General features: G+C 34.8%; 1 protein-coding gene and 1 non-coding gene across 8 annotated transcripts in view; both read right to left on the reverse strand.

Annotated features, from left to right (window-relative positions):
• GRID2 (glutamate ionotropic receptor delta type subunit 2) overlaps window positions 1–16,442 on the reverse strand; it is a 1,297,966-nt gene that overhangs the window by 402,129 nt on the left and 879,395 nt on the right. The gene's annotated exons all lie outside the window — the stretch shown is intronic.
• Window positions 10,845–10,915, reverse strand: TRNAP-AGG (transfer RNA proline (anticodon AGG)). The gene has a single exon. It is a non-coding gene; the product is annotated as a tRNA-Pro (tRNA).

Here is a 16,442-nt window from a genome sequence, read left to right on the forward strand (position 1 = left end):
GGATAATCGGTAGACAAGGTCTAGAATTAATAAATTAAAAAGAACGATACATATATTGGTTAGAGACATGAAACTAACTGGTGATGTGATGGAGCCAGCCTGTACAAACTTGCAAGACCCAGTAAATTTTCAGGAATTTTGTAAGCTGGTTGTTAAACACATCCATTATTAAAAATAAAACTATAAAAACTTCTAAAAATACATTATGAGCAAAGCTAATAAATACTCAAAATTTGTTTCCAAATTACTTTACTATATATCGTACTTTCATCTAGGCTCTTGAGATTATTTCCAGAATACCACATAATAGTGTTACTGCACATTTCCTCTTGACTCTGCTCAGTGATGTCATGTTGGTATCATGGTTGAAACCAGTCATGACAAGAATATACCACAGATACCAGTGAGTGCTACATATCAGGGTTTGATTTATTGTTTTATTGATTTTCTAGATTTAAGAAACTAATGGAAAATGTCAGTGATGGCAGTTAAGTTTAAAAGTGTGCCATTAGTATAGCTATTAAACTGTAAATAGCACAAAAAAACCCTGAGGAAATAATCTAATGTTCAAAACCTGGTATCCATTTTAGCCCCCCCAAAATCCCATGATTAATGAACAATGAAATTTGTTGTTTTATTTTCATATTATTTATATAAATGGGAATATCAGCCAATAAACTTGAACCAAACTTGAAGAGCTGATTGTTAAATATTTACCAGCACATCACTGGAGATAACCAACCAGAAAACTAACAACTAAATAGTTAACCATGTTTCCTTCTGAGGAGCAGGAAAGTAGAGGCTGGGGGTGTTGGTGCTTTTTACAAGCAAACCGTTTTGTAATACTGGATTATTTTTTAACTAGGTGTATATACTAGTTTAAATAGAAAACTTTCCTTAAAATAGTTTACAAGTCATGAAAACATCCTCTGATTTGCTTGGCCATAGTTTTGGGAGACTGCTCTCTAGGAATCTCACTTATTTGTGTTAACTTGTGAACAGAGGTAAAAACGGCCCTTTCATTCTAGACTATCTTCTAAAGGACATTACTATAGAGAACAGTCTTAGAAAACCGAGGGTCTCACTCCAGAGCAAAGGTAAGTTTGCTTATAGTATAATAAAGATAATGTTTCCCCACAGGGCAAAGACTAGCCAGGCTTACTGTTAGGGACTCTTCAGCTATGATGCGAATCTATTGTGTACTCAGCCTTCACCTGGGTCCCTCAGTGTAAACTCCATGGAACCTGGTGGGGTAAGGGGGTGACAGGGGTATTGGGGCATACCTGAATCTTATACCTCTTGTACTGCAGCAATAAATTCCTTTGTCTCTAACCCAAAAATTCTGTGTCCCTTACCAGTATCCATGAAATTGTGGAAGGCTCATGTGATAGTTTGCAAGTAAGGTGAAAATCAACCCTTCACAGTCCTCAATAGTAAGCTTCTAAAAAAGCATCAAATTATCAAAAATAAAAATTTATTTCTTTCTCTAGCATTGGTATAGAGAAATTTACCAAGTTTAATGAAGCTTAAGCTTTGGGGTCCTTGATTCTCATTGGTTCCTGCAAAGATTCTCATGCCTAACTTGGATTCATAATAGTTAATTTTTCTTCTTAAAGGGAGCACCCAGATTTATTATGCGTCAAGTTCTAAAAACTTTGATCCATCTATAAGTTCCTGGTTTACAAAATTTGCTAGTGTAAAAAACTATGATTGACATAATTATTGCCTATACTTTTCTATTAAAAACGCAGTATGATTTAGGACATGGGAGCTATAGCTAAACATGGTGATTAAATCAATGGCTTTGCTAGAGATCTGTAGTTTTTTACTGAGCTAATGACATAGTCACATATCAACTGGTTCAACTGTAAAATTATTACACCAGTTGCTCAGAAACCCACATGAATGAGGTGATAAGTTTTTATAAAATATAAGGAAAATAATAATCATAAGGACAGTTAGGATTACAACTGAATTAAATTTTTGTAGATTATTATATGGACATTAAGCTTTCTCAATGTTCGTACATTTGACATTTTCAATTGAAAACTTTGAGTATTCTGGGAGGATATATCTTTTGGTAAGGTCTACATGAGATTTCTTGGGATTAAATTTTGGAAAATCTCGATTAGAAAAAAATCAATCTATAAGTAGTTACATAAATGGTCTATATTTCTCAAAAAACAAATGATTCTGGTCTTTGCCACTTGCTGCTCTATAATAAATGCCACTTTATGGAGTGGTTTAAACACACATGTATGAACCAGTAAAAATCCCTAAGACTTTCATGTTACTAATATTCAATATATTATAATCTGTCCAGATACCAAGAATATCACTATCATCTACATTATTTCAATATAAAATAGAGAAGTATATATTGTCTCAAAAACAGCCTATGGAATACCTAAGTTGTTTACCCTGTTCTCCTAACATACAGCTGACTTTTTTTTCATATCATGTACATCATTTAAATAAATGCATAACTTCCTTTTAAATAAAATGATTTATAACAAGTCATTAGATGTTTAGCTCTTTCAAACAGCACTCACCACTAGCAGTAAAGTTATTAGTTATTAGCTCATTGTTGGATAATCCAGTCTTTGAGAATAGATACAGTTTCAGTAACCTTGTATCACTACTCAGCTCTGGTTTTCTCATGTGTAAAATGACAATACTATCCATCACTGAACATATAAAGTGCTCTATCTTGTAAAATGCTCTCTAAATTAGGAGCAGAGAATAGGAAAAGGTAATTACATTTCACAAGAACTTAATGTAATGGGAAAAATGCCTTATATGTCAAAATATTAAGAGAAGCTATAAAATAGGTACTAAAAACCAAGTGACATAAAATAATCATGTTTTACCTATGCATTTTTAACTTTTGTATAGAACAACAACAACAAAAAACCCTGCATTTGATTTATTTTGTAACCTTAAAAATGATCAGCCTAGAACACTCCCTTACACCATACACAAAAATAAACTCAAAATGGATCAAAGACAAGATACAATAAACCTCCTAGAGGAAAATATAGGCAAAACATTACCCGACATACATGTCAAAAATTTTCTCCTAGAAGAAATAAAAGCAAGAATAAACAAATGGGACCTAATGAAACTTACAAGCTTCTGCACAGCAAAGGAAACCATAAGTAAAACAAAAAGACAACCTACAGAATGGGAGAAAATCTTTGCAAATGAAACCGACAAAGGCTTGATCTCCAGAATATATAAGCAGCTCATACGATTTAATAAGAAACAACCAAACAACCCAATCCAAAGATGGGCAAAAGACCTGAACAAGTAATTCTCCAAGGAAGACATACAAATGATCAATAAGCACATGAAAAAATGCTGAATATCACTAATTATCAGAGAAATGCAAATCAAAACTACAATGAGGTATCACCTCACACCAGTCAGAATGGCCATCATTCTAAAATCCACAAATGACAAATGCTGGAGAGGCTGTGGAGAAAGGGGAACCCTCCTACACTGCTGGTGGGAATGCAGTTTGGTGCAGCCACTGTGGAAAACAGTATGGAGAATCCTCAAAAGACTAGGAATAGACTTACCGTATGACCCAGGAATCCCACTCCTGGGCTTATATCCAGAAGGAACCCTACTTCAGGATGACACCTGCACCCCAAGGTTCATAGCAGCACTATTTACAATAGGCAAGACATGGAAATAGCTTAAATGTCCATCAACAGATGACTGGATAAAGAAGATGTGGTATATTTATACAATGGAATACTATTCAGCCATAAAAACTGACAACATAACACCATTTGCAGCAACATGGATGCTCCTGGAGAATGTCATTCTAAGTGAAGTAAGCCAGAAAGAGAAAGAAAAATACCATATGAGATTGCTCATATGTGGAATCTAAAAAACAAAAACAAAAACAAAAAAACAAAGCATAAATACAAAACAGAAATAGACTCATAGACATAGAATACAAACTTGTGGTTGCCAAGGGGGCAGAGGGTGGGAAGGGATAGACAGGATTTCAAAATTGTAGAATAGATAAACAAGATTATACTGTATAGCACAGGGAAATATACACAAGATCTTATGGTAGCTCACAGAGAAAAAAATATGACAATGAATATATATATGTTCATGAATAACTGAAAAATTGTGCTCTACAGTGGAATTTGACACAACATTGTAAAATGATTATAAGTCAATAAAAAATGTTAAAAAAAAGATCAGCAATTTCCCCTTAAATACTGCAAAGAAGAGAACTTCCAAAGCACCTTTAAGAATTCTGAGATGTTTAACATTTTCCAGCAGTCATGATTAAACAAATGTATTTCTTTTAGTGAGTTCATTATACAGAATTATAAACATATATATCATAAATGGAAACTACCAAGAACATTACATGATCAATGATGGATCATAATTTCTCCACTGAAAATATTCAATTTCTTATCAGAAATATGAGTTTAAATCTTTGGTTAGGATACAGAGCGTTTTGACCACTTGGGTTTTAAAAGTGAATTTGCAATGCAGCAGATGTGGAGTGCATTAATTTAAAGCCATTTTAGGGACCATCAAAGGAAACAGACATGTGCAGATAGGCCCCCCACCCCCAAAATCTATAGATAATAGGCTAGTATAGGATGGGAACCAGGGCGAATTCCAGGCAATTCTATCAGAGAAGAAACATCAACTTGACCTGTATATTTTACAGATCTATTTTATGTGCTACTGAATAACCTTTAACTACATTAGTAGGCTTCAAAGGAAATTTTCAATAGAAAGATGCAATTTTCTTAAGTGATAATTTCAGTTTACATTACTAACACTTTTAAAGTTTCTCAGTATTATGTTTTAAATCACGATTCTTGTAATTTTTGAAGTAGGGAACACATTTAAGGAAAGAGAATTTACTTAGGCTAGTAATTTCTACTTGTTGCCTAGGGGAAACATTTTGTACATATATCTAGCTCAGAATTAATGTTAAAAGAACCCACTGCATTAGCTCCAATTAAATGGAAGAACTGACCATTTGAAAACTAAAAAATAGATCCTTTACAGAATATTTAAAAAGAATATACATGCTTTCGATTGTATTTTAATACATTATGACCTTTATTAAAACATACGAAATTTCTGTTTAGTTGAAATTTTGCGTGGCTTGTTTCAAAGAAAAGAAAAAAGTAATTGGCATTTTATACATCAACCATATATAAGAGGCACAGAATAATTCAGTTCATTGCACAAAGCACTCATTGAACATATATGCCAGACATTGTGCTAAGTACTTAGCATATGAAAATAATTAAATTCAGTCTCTAAAATTAAAGGTCTTGTAGTCTAATTAGTAAAACAGACTTATATGTGTCCAGAATAATGAGGATATTAAAAAAGAAATATATTTGGCATAACTGGGAAGATAGGAAGAAAATCAACCTCAAAACCTAACTCAGTTTAAAAAGTACTGGACAAAGAAGCCTTCCTGCAGTTGTCAACTGATACACAAACTGAATCTTTTAGGTATGTATAATTTAGACCAGCAAACAAAAGAAGTAATGCCATGCCAGACAGAAAAAAAAGAGTATAATCAGACAGCAAGGCAAGAAATTATGTCATTATTATAAACAATTACATCACATTTACTTCTGTCATTAAATACACTGTGAGTAAGGGAGTAGTAAGAAATTGGGAAAGAGGAGGAAGAGCTCAGATAATGCTATCACTGTATGTCACACTAAGGAGCCTGACTGTTATCTTACAGGTAACCTGTACCCATTACAAGATTTAAGAATGGTGAGATTTTTTAAAAATTCTTCTTATTAGTATATTGAAAAGAAATGTCTTTTAACAGTGGTCCTTAATTTGCTTAGCAACATCGTTTGAATAGGTAGTGCAAAGATAAATTTAGCAAATTCCATATCCAAATTAAGACAAATTCTTAAGATAATTACCAATTATGAAAATAATATGATCTTGAAAATCATCACAGATGAAAGCTGTTTCAACAATTGTTTTTTTCATTTGAAATAAGTAATGGTAAACAAATGATACATACCTAACATACTGTTACCTTAGCATGGAAAACATACTTAAAAAATTGATCAACTGTTTTTTGCCATATTTGCAATATATGAATAAATATGTCTAATATAGATAACTTTATGCATTTATAAACTGAGAAATAGTTAAAAAGAAAGATAAAACTGGATATTAATCTATGCCCTAGTAGTGATGCAGATTTAATTAATCTGGTAAATTACTTAAAATTATTTTTTTAAAGAATCAATAGTTTAGTAATTTGCACACAAAAATTGAAAAGTGTGAATTCCATGGGGAAAGCAATGTAGTTCCCAGAGATGAATATGTTTTCAAGGACAGAATTTATAAAACTAGAAGGATGAGGGCAACAACCCCAAGCAGAGGTATAACAAACAAAGTTGGATACTCTAAATTCAGAATGAAGACGGAAAATTTGTGATTAGAGTGTGACAGGGAGAACGTTAACATGAGTATTTGCAGCTTGTTCCATTCGCTGCCTGCTTAACCTATACCTAGGATTCGGGGCCCTTTAGCCTCCAATTAATTAACAACCAGGGTAGATAACTGAAAACACTCATTAATATTAGAAGGGGCCAAATGTTTCTGAAGGAAGAGAAGATGCAAATGTGTTTGGGTTGAGGAGACAACAGGCATCAGTAATTGGTTTTAAGAGGGAAACACAGATGGGGAAGAAGGGGAACCGTGAAAGTGAAAAAAGAGGAAGTATATTCAGGGAGAAAAAGAGATAGCAACTGAGCTCGAATAAGTGGGGCTTTGGGGAAAGTAAAAGCATGAACAGAACTTTAAAGAAGTTTTGCTGAATGTTGTGACTCAAAATTTGTCGGCTACACCCTTATCTCCACACCTTCAGAAAGTAAGTGAAGGCTTTAATTGCTTAGAAAAATTTTTAGATGCCATGTCTTTGAGAAAAGGTTCATCCTGAGAGTTACAAGTAATTTAACTCAAAATAATTGACACTGAAATAGTTAAACTACTTCAAATAAAATGAAAGAGCCAAACCAGTAAACAGAAAAGACCTGGATATGGAAAAGCAACCCTACTGGCTAATGAAATATGGAATGTTGTTCAAAGTTCTTACTGATATTTCAGGGAAAGAGAAATTAAAACAAATGAGATGCCAGTTTACAATCATATTATCTTTTTTTTTTTTTAAACAATACCAAGAGTTGGTTACAATGAGGCAACACGGGAACCACTGCTATTGGAAGTGTTAATTGGTACAAACACTTTGGAGAGCAATTTGGCAACACTTAGTAGATCTGAATATGCCCATAAATTACTGTCAGCAGCTCCACTTGTAAGTCTCTATTCTAGATAAAATCCCACACATATGTCTGAGGAGACATATATTGTGATGTTCATTGAAGTATTACTTGCTTTAGTAGAAAAGAAAAACAACCTAATTAGTCTTCTGCAGGATCTAATTAACATAAAGCTGTGATGTATGCTGCTTATTCATCCAAGGGAATGTTATATGACAGTGTAAATGAATGAAATAGAGCTACATACATTAAAATGAATGTCTTAAATATATAATGTTGAGGCCAAAAAAAAAAAAACCCTTAAAAACATAGAATATTATTGCCATAAATTCTTAAAATAATATAATGGCATAATTTTGGGTATACAAAATGGAATAAAAGTTCAAAAAACTGCATATAAATAAAATACATCAAATTCCTCTACAATGAAAGATGAGGAGAAGGAAAAGAGACAAGTGGACTTCCACATATCTGCAATTTTATTTTCATTTAAAGTAAATATCACAAATGTTAATATCTGTGTAATCTTGGTAGCAAATATATGAATGTGTGCTATATTTTTCTATTTTATATATATATATATATATGTTTGAAATATTTTAGAATAAAAAATAGCTTTGATGATAAAGGTCAGAGGAAAAGAAGAAGCAAAACATATGTCTCTGATTTTTAAAAGCTTAATGCTCAAGGATTACCCTTCAGAAATCTTCAGACTGGTTTATACTCTGTTGGAGGTGGGCACAAGCTTTTCTTGTTGTTACTATTGTTGTCATTGTTGCTCTATGGCATTTTTATGCTAGATTTTCATTGCCTATCCTCAATAACTATGCCTATGACAATATAAAATATGATGGATTGTAAAATCATCAAATGACAGAATATTCCAATTTTACAGAGATAACCTGGCTCCTTTAATTGATTAGTGTGTAACTGAGGGTGCCTAGACAGGTGTGTGGTTCATTCCTTCCACCCCACACCCAAGTTACTACCTCTCACCTCAACATGGGGGTAAATCCATCTTCCTGCTATTAGAAGATTCACATTGCTACTGAGATGCCTAAGGTGTCAGAGCGACTCCTTTCCACTGAGGTATGTGACCCTGCACTAGATTTTTAAACTATAGCGATTGCTAATAATGCATTCTTTAGAAATTGCTGCATGATGTGGTTATATTTACTGAATGACATAAATTATACATATTGTTTGCAAATGTGAATAATTGATATCCTAGATGAAAACGATCAGAAGTATTTTGTAGTCTTCAATTAAATCAGTACATGGCTACATTAGAAAACATAACATGACTGACTATTTACAAAAACCAGCAATTAAAGGCCAGAAGTTAAGAACAGGTCAAGATTCTGGCCGACACTACACTGCCTACGTAAAGGGCAAGCCCATTCATCCTAAGACCTAATACTATTAGTGGTAGGATTAGAATTAAGTCCCTTAAAACCCCAGAGTCTCTACCTTTAATAGATGTTTATGTGTGTCAAATGGGGAGAACTAATAACGTGTCATAAGTTTATGGTATTTTATGGCCAGTTTAGTGGTTCACATAAATTGCCCTGGAGATCTAATCATATCATTTAGAGAGCAGATGCCACATAAGGAGTGCAACCGTTTTTCTCATAACAAGTCTTCAGTGAACCTGACTTACTGTCACAGGGCTTCATCTCTGGGAGGTCTGGCATTCGGTTTCAAAACCATTCAGACTCCTAATGCTGCCCACAAGGGCGCTAATGATGGTGATGATTTTCCAGTGTGGGTACTTGTCACGAGTGAACTAGACTGAGACCATTCCATATTTCATATTAGTCCTAGAACAGCTGTTGATGTTAGCAGTGTTAATCACAACCAACTTGGGCTGGATTCAAAGTGACCTAGAAGAGCTACATTCTACATCCTGTTATCAATTCCCTGAAGCAAAGACATTACGTGCTAACATGTCCACATCAATGGAATGCATGTCCTCTGATTACCCCTTATGTGTACAGACTTTTGGCAGAGTCTATGACTAACAGCAGGGCTGCATCTAAAGTTCCAGTTAATGTTGTCTGGGCATGGCACTTCCAAACAGAAAAAGATACATTTTGCCCTACAAGAGATGGTGCCATTATTATTATAATCACTAGATTAGTGAGGTCCTATTTGTATAAGACTTAACTGTCTGTAGAAAACTGAAAAGAAGATGACATTGTATTGGCTTATATGTAAAATTTTCAGATTGGGAGAAGTCAAATGTAAAAGTTCAATAACATTAATTAGAAATGTTTCTTTACAAGTATTTCCTATTTTCAAGGTTCATGTAAGATAAATCCAAAAGATAATGCATAATGGAAATATACTTTTCTATGCACTTACAGCCACACATAAAAAATTGGTTTTCTTTTCTCATCCTGTTGGGTATCTGATGTACAGTCTTCACAGAGGACAGCATTAGTGGTATGAGAAGCATGCCCATATCATAGGGATTAATCAATTTATGCTTCAATTCCCAGAAGAGGAGGATTAGAAAAAAGATTCTGAATTTGACACCGTATGTTTTATATATATATATAAAATTTTTTATATTATATACATATTTTAAGTATGTGGCAGGGAGCTACTGTTCTGTAGGAGAGAGCTACACTAAAAGGTCTGTGCCACTCTGACATTACGTTAGAGTGCTGTACAGGACCACTAAATAAGAAATTCTCTAGAACTTTCTAATCAAAGTGTAGTCTGTAAACCAGCAGCATCAGCATCACTTGGCAGAATTTCAAACTCCATTCTACACCTTCTAAATCAGAATGTGCATTTTACAAGATCCTGGAACAGTTCATCTGCACATTAAAGTTTAAAAAGCACTACTCTAGAATAAGTTATAGAAAATTTCAGAAGACTTCCCAGAAAGTTGTTCATTCCCTAGAAAAAAAGATGGATGAGAGTCCTACCTGAAATTTGTGTCAGAAACCCAGATGCTAACAGCAAACAGATCATCATTGTTATCATCAAATACGTGGTGACTGAATTGTCTAATCTTCAGGAACAAAGCATCTTTTATCAACAACAGTTTTGTTGCAGCCATTTCTATTACATTTAGTTCTGACTGGTGGTGATAGCAGCACATCAAATGCGATTGTTTGAGGCAAAGACTTATGAAGAGTGTGTGATTAATTCCCTGTGGAGAAGAAAAGGCCTTAGGAAGAAAAGGTTTCTCATTAGAGGAGTTCCAGTCCTAGACCCTGGGTCCAAGAAAACAAGAAAGCTATAATCGGCTTGACCAAGAAGCCGTTTTCAAAGGATGGTCTGGACAGAATCTACACTCTAGAACGTACAGTCCTGTGCCTCTTCACTAGTGTATGTCTCCTAATGTGTTTTCTAACATTGTGATATTTCATTGGAATGTCTTCAATTAATATGACATTAAAATGAATTTCCTCATGAACTTGTAGATATTATACTCTTGTAGATACTATAAGGAATATATATAAATCTCTATTTCTGCCTAAATTTCCTTTCCTTTATTTTTTTTGTTGTTGTTAATGGAGGTACTGGGGATTGAACCCAGCACCTCATGCATCCTAAGCATGCACTCACCACTGAGCTATACTCCCCTCCCTGCCTTAATTTTAATATCCTGAATTATAGCAAAACATATGATATACACTAGACTCCTTTGACTGTAAGTTACTGAAAGCAAACTTGAAATTCCTTAGGATAAAGAAAAGCAATTTATTGACTGAGAGAATATAAGAAAGGGCTTAAAAAACTTGTGCACAAGTTTGCCAGGATTCAGCTAGGACTTAAAATCAATTGGAAATAGGAACTCAAATATTTCCAGGACTCTCTTTGGCTATTAAATTGTTTTGTCTTTGAGCGAGATTTATTGCCTTTCATTACCTAAAACAAATTTTGTCTCTGGGTTCAGAAGCAAGACAGCTGATTCCTCTCAAATCCTACTTCTTTAGTTACTTTCATTAAAGTGGGGTTACAAAATAACTCCTATCTACTGAATATATACACTAGTAACTTTAAAAATAGATATCATATAGAAAATCAGCTGGACAGATAAATATTACCTTTGGAAAATACTGCAAACTATGGCTTTAAATGTCATGATTGACTTAAAAGTATTTGGAAAAACAGACAATATTATTACTACTTCCAATTTCAATTTGCGTTAGATTATTCTGCAAGGAAAGTGTGTGTGTGTGTGTATATATATATATATATATATGAACAAAAACTACAGACCATTCAAATATGTATTATTAGGAGAAAGACTAAATAATTAATGTAAACACTATAGGATACTATGCAGTCATAGAAAGAGTAAGTAGAATGTAAATGCTATAAAGGCACAGAGTAAGCACTTCAAGACGTTTACTGAATGAATGGATGAGGTCTGTAAGTGCTATTTGGAAATAAAAGATGGTATTTCACTGAGTACAAAATCACTCTATATAGAATGATTCCATTTTTACTTTAAAAACTATATATAATAAAGAATAAAGTAGTATGTAATGTTAATTAAGCACTTAATATATTTAGGCACTGTGCTGTGCTCTTTGTAATTATTACCTGATTGCTAACTGAATTCTCTTAACGACCTTGTGAAGTAGGTTTTAAGTACTCCTTGTGATTGTAGGTATAACTGTTATCCCTACTTAGAGCAAGTAATTGATGGAGCCTACCAGTCTGACTCTACTTAACTCCTAAATACACGTGTATATTCACACATCCATCTACCTACTCTTCAAATGTTCACTGACCAGCAACTATCCCTAGAAACTCTTCTGGGCTCCAGGGCTGTGCTGACCGATGTCCTATAAATGCAGACCTTACATTCTGGTAGGAAAAACAGACAATATGCATAATAAATAAGTACAAGATATACAATCTTCCATGTGATCAATGCTACTAAAACAAACAAAAACAAACAGAACAGAACTAGGTTAGGGGATCAGGAGTGTCACAGTTAAAACTGCTATTTTAAATAGGGTGTCCCCGGTAGACCTCACCAAGAATGTCACAGCTGACCAGATGCCTGAAATAGGTCAAGGAATGGGCCACCGGTGTATCTGGAAGAGCTTTCCAAGGAGAGGGAATAGCCACTGCAATTCTTTTGTGATTGCATCAATTTTCTCAGTGAAACAGGACGCCAGACGTCTGCCTGGCACATTAAAGGAATGCAGTGTCTCCGTGGTCTCTGGGATGAAGCGGCTAAGGCAGGAAAGTAGGATGTAACCTTGGAGAGGTAAGGAGGGGAAATGGGGGGGGGGGTTGGGAGTGGGTCCCAAAGGGCACTGAGGCTGTTGTGTGAAGTAAGCTTTTACTCTTGATGAAATGCGAAGATTCTGGAGAGTTTTGAGAGGAGAAGATACATGATTTGACGTACTTTTTAAACGGATTTTTCTGGCTAGTTGTACTGAAAGACAGAAAAGCTGGGAGGCAGCTATAAGAATGTGCTTCTCACATATCTGACTTCAGGGAGCAAAGCTGACCAATGGTCCAGCAGCGTGCTCTGAAATCTATCACCACATGTGTTAGGGCCACGTATCCCACAGGCATCTACCAGCCAATGACTCAGGGTAGAGGAAGAAATCTTGGAGATTTGAGAAGAGAAGATATGAAACAGACTTCTAAGAGAGAGGCCTATATAGAGTGAATGGCCTTCGCAGAGGTGTGCGTGTGATGGGTTGCACACAGACGCGTATAAACAGACTATGAAAGACAAAGCCCAGAGCGTTAACCGTGGCATTCCCTGGACAGTGATGCTGAAGAGTGGGGGAGCCGAGATAGGATTTTTTGTTTGTATTTTATAAATTGTCACTTTTCTTGATTTTTATAATAAGTTGTCATTATTTTTTCATAATGAATATATTTTAAAATAGTAAAACAGAATAGAATATGTCAGTGAAGAAACAAAAAATATTTTTTCAATATGTGTATGAATCAACTAAAGCTATAATCCATGGAGAAATGCTTTCTGTAATCTAAAATACCAAGGCATCTCTCTTGGTAATCGTCCAGGTGAAAGGATGGATAGGTCTGAGGCAGACGTGGAATCTCTGACGTTCTCATATCTGGAGTGTTATGGGTCTTCTCTCTGCGGAGTTTGATTTCAGAACTAGGAGAAATGGGGTTTGTAAACATTCTCTTAAACAGAATCAGGAGAGCTGCTAGTGTACATTTTTTAGAATGGCGTGGAAAGCCTGGGCCTAAAGGCATAGTGATGTAGCCAGTGTTTGGCTCTTTTCTAATCCCTAGGAGCATCTACCCTTGTGAAGACAGAGGCAGTTGTGTTCTGTAGGGGACCTAGGTACCCAGAGAAAATCTCGCCAACATTACTGCAGCAGAGTCAGCTCTAAGTAGTGACCCAATTTCTGTTAAGTTCTGTGTCCTTGAGTAAATATGTAACAGTTGTACCTATGTGGTCTCCTGAAATTCTTTAACTCTCTTAAAATTTTTCATTTGTACTGTGACTGTTGCAGAGACATTCGGGGAGTTATTCACAAATTTTCCATTCTTTGACATTCAGTAGGTAATAGAGTCATCTCATTAATTTCCGAATGGCTATTTAATACTGCCTTCCAAATGTTTAATTAGGATCTTGATAAATTGCTATTAGTTTTCTTTTATGATAGCTTGACATCCATGTATTCATAACATGACTCAGAGCATGAATCAAAAAAAAAGAATCTTAGACATGTCATTATAAAAAGCATATCCGAAACAAAGAGACATCCTTCAAAACTAGGTAATGCCAGCATGCAATCAAGGGAACACTTTCATGTTGTATACTAAGGTTGTTTACAGATATATATGCAATATATTAAATATATAAATACATTTTCTCTAGTTGTTATTTATGTCAGTGTCACCTATTACCACTTTTCTTGATGAATCCAATGAATTATTCTGAGACCTTACCTTATTTGACTCTTCTGTAGTTGTTAAGACTCCTGACTACGTGAAACTCCTGTTGCTTCTGGCTTCAATCAACTCATAATTCCTTGGTTCTCCTCCTAAACCTCTAACTACTGCTTCATATTCCCTTTAATGGAATTTTCCCCAAATTTTTAATTAGTTCCTTCACTCATTAGATCTGTTAAATTGATTAAACATCTATGGGAGAAATGACACTAGGTACTCAGACTACAGCAAAGAAAAGAAATGGTCCTATCTTTAGGGAATGTATAATAAAGTAAATGTTGATCTTCTCCAGGGTTCTATCCTAGCCACACTATCCCTGGATGATTTCATCTGGCCCAGTGAATGATTCATGAATCCATATCTTCCAATCTGTAAATCTAACCCAAGTGCTCCTCCTGCCATATCATTATTCCCTCATAACACACTGGTCCTGAGCAGCTTACTTGAGTAGACTCTGTCTGACTTCCCATCCATTCATTCAACATGTATATGTGCATCATTTACTCTTAGCCTATAATGGTGAACAAAATGAGACAAAGACCTTGCACTCCTGCTAGCTGAAATAAGTATGAAGATGTAGGCAATGGAAAAGTAAACAAATGTGTAATAGCTTTAGGTTGTGAAAAATGCCAAAAAGAAATCATAGGTATAAGATATTAGAGAATTGTGGAAGGGTGGTTATTTTAGATGGTATCGTAAAGAAGACATCTAAGAGATGGCATTTACTTAAGACTAGTATGAAGTACTGGGTGGGAAAACCAAAGGACTGAGTAAAGAATGTTTCAGATGAAAAAGGCTTTCTTTTTCACACAACAGAAAGAAAGTCAGTGCAGCTAGAATGGAATGTGCAGACTGGAAAGTTACAGGATATAGCACAGAGCAAATTCACAGAAATAAACAGGGGTCATGTTATATAAGGAGTTTGAATTTCATTCTAAATAACAGGAAAAGACATTGGAAGTTTTAGCCTAGAGTTAATGTGATTTAAAGAGACAGCGTAAAAGAAAAACTATTTAGCATTCTTCAGTCACCTACTTAGATTTTTATTTACTTATTATTGAAGCACAGGTAAGAGATGATGGTGGTTTACACTTGATATAATAGCAGGGGAGTCTTGAAAAGTGGTTATACTTAGGACAGAACTGACAGGACTTGATCATGCATTGGAAACTGGAGATCATGGAAAGAGAAGGATCAAGACAATTTCTTGTTTTTTCCATGAGTAACTGGATGAATTGCTGTATTGTTTACTGAGGTGAAGTGAGGGGGAAAATGGATTTGAGGGTGAGTTGGGAGAATAAGATTTATGTTTTGGATCTTCTATGTTTGAGATGTCTTTTAGACTTCCAGAGAGAAATATCATGTAGGCAGTTGGATAAATGAATCTGGAACCAAAGGGAAAAATCTAACCTAAATATATTAATTTGGAAGTCACCAGCATATAGGTGACATTTAAAAGATAGTATTGGATAAGACCATAGAGAAAAAGAATATAAATATGGAAGAGAAGAGGCCTGAAGACTGATTCCTAGGGGGTTCCAACATATAGAGGCTGGGAAGGAGAGTAGAACCAGCAAAGGAGACTAAGAAGGGATTAAAGGGATTAAAAAAATTTAAAGGATAAAAAAAAAAAAAAAAAAAAAAAAAACCCGCCTAGGTCATATTTCTATATTTAGCAAGCAGATGTTACAGAAACTCCTTCCATCTATTGTAAGTAAAACTATCAGACAAACTATTTTAAAATCTTTTCAATACATAGTTGAGCTTGCAGAAACATAAAGGAATTTCAAGAAATCTGTATTTGATTAAAAAAAAAGGTCAAATTCACAAGGATAAATGAATGCTAAAGCAGTGTCAACCTTACAGATTTAAGTGCTCAGAAAAGGACGTAGATCAAAAGCATGAAAGCGGCACGAAGTGCAATACCAATGGTAGGTGAAATACAAAAGCCACATCTCATTCTAAAGAAGGTCATAGTGGGGACACATGCCTGGCTCTGCCTTAACTCACACAGAAAGAAAAACAAACCAAAAAAGTGATAAATAATTGGACTGGCTCTTGCAACTTTCAGTATATCTCTTTCTATCAGAAAGATTGGAAAATGCAAAATCTTCGTTTTTCGACCCCCTTGCAACCATCATCAAAGTGTTAATCCGTACAAAGTCTGGAAGGCAGAAATGAAGCTGGGGCCTCTACCGGTGGCAG

The sequence above is a fragment of the Camelus bactrianus genome, chromosome 2, assembly GCF_048773025.1.
Source record: "Camelus bactrianus isolate YW-2024 breed Bactrian camel chromosome 2, ASM4877302v1, whole genome shotgun sequence".
Taxonomy (NCBI): domain Eukaryota; kingdom Metazoa; phylum Chordata; class Mammalia; order Artiodactyla; family Camelidae; genus Camelus; species Camelus bactrianus.